The sequence below is a fragment of the Dendrobates tinctorius genome, unplaced genomic scaffold (genome assembly GCF_039654945.1).
Source record: "Dendrobates tinctorius isolate UK_male_01 unplaced genomic scaffold, ASM3965494v1 ptg000395l, whole genome shotgun sequence".
Lineage (NCBI taxonomy): Eukaryota > Metazoa > Chordata > Amphibia > Anura > Dendrobatidae > Dendrobates > Dendrobates tinctorius.
In genome coordinates, this window is record NW_027362061.1 from 92,357 (window position 1) to 93,932 (window position 1,576).

General features: G+C 40.0%; 1 pseudogene; it reads right to left on the bottom strand.

The window, feature by feature from the left end:
- Positions 1-551: 551 nt before the first annotated feature.
- Positions 552-1,196, bottom strand: LOC141076204 (uncharacterized; annotated as a pseudogene).
- Between the last annotated feature and the right edge of the window lie 380 nt (positions 1,197-1,576).

Here is a 1,576-nt window from a genome sequence, read left to right on the forward strand (position 1 = left end):
CCAGAACTGGACACAGTGTTTCAGAAGAGATCTGACCAAGAAGGAGTAGACGAGAATAATTATTTGACGTGATTTAGACTCTATACTTCTCTAAATACGTCACAGAACTTATGTTGGCAGCGGATTACTCATGATTCTCTCCAAGCGTGTGACAACAGAACTTGTTTATTCGAGAACAATCAGGAACAATATATGATCAGCTTAATAGATCAGGAATAAATCATTTCTGTGTCTCTATCTATGCAGCATCTACAGAAGGTTGCTTCTCTCATACACAGACAGGAAAACAAGAAATACAATCACATGCTTTCCCTGTGTGAGCCTCTGGGAGGTTTTTTTTAACTTTTAAAACATCATACAAAACTGTCAACTAAACACTCATACACCCCACTCAACAACGACTTACCCTGTTAGTCCCATTGCGGTTCTGAAGTCCACAAACTTGGCTCTTGATAATGGCTTTGTCATACCATCAGCTATCATCTTGTCAGACTCGCAATAAACAAACTCGAGTAAACCACGTTCTACTAAGTCACGTAAGTGGTGATGTTTTACATCAATGTGCTTAGTCCTTGCACTAATCTTACTGCTGGCAAGGTAACTGTTGGTTGAGCTAATGGCTTGCCAAAATCTTCCAAAAGTTGTTTCAACCAAATTATTTCTTGACTTGCATAAGCAGCAGACATATATTCTGCTTCTGTAGAAGATAATGCGACTGGCACTTGTTTTCTGTTGGACCAAGAAATTAAATTTTCTCCTAATTAGAACAAGTAACCACTTGTTGATTTCCGATCGCTTGAATCTCCAGCCCAATCTGCATCCACATAACCTCTGAGAGTGAGATCTCCTGATGCAGAAATCCTAAGATTTAGCCTTAGAGTTTCTCAAAGAATTCTCCTAATTGCATTCCACTCTCTTTGGCGTGGCTTGCTTACACGACGACAGTCTGTGGTTGTGATATCCGAACGAGTTGCGGTTGCTATGTACAGAAGCGCCCCCACTGCTTGTCTTTATCTCTCATTGCTGGGTAGCAGATCTCCTTCTAACTTTAAGTAGGATGGATCCATTGGTGTTGACGCACCTTTGCTTTCTGACATTCCAAACTGGTTTAGGATTGCGGAAATTTTAGAACTTTGGTCAAGAAGAAAACTCCCATCTTCATCTCTATGGATTTGGATTCCCAAATAATACGTCATATTTCTAAGGTCCTTAGTCTCAAAAGTGCTGGTTGAGAATTTCTCCTAGCTTTGCAATTTCTTTTTCATCTTGATGAGACATGATTACATCGTCTACATATAGGAGAACATACATCCACTCCTTCGCCGCTACATTTTTCGTGTACAAACATGGATCAGCTTGAGATCTCTTAAATCCTTCATCCCTCAAATCCTTGTTCATTTTCGAGTTCCAAGCTCTTGCCGACTGCTTAAGTCCATAGAGAGATTTTTGCATTTTACAAACAAGGTGCTCTTAAACATAATAACATAGTTAGCAAGGCCGAAAAAAGCCATGTGTCCATCCAGTTCAGCCTATATTCCGTCAGAATAAATCCCCAGATCTATGTCCTTCTACATCC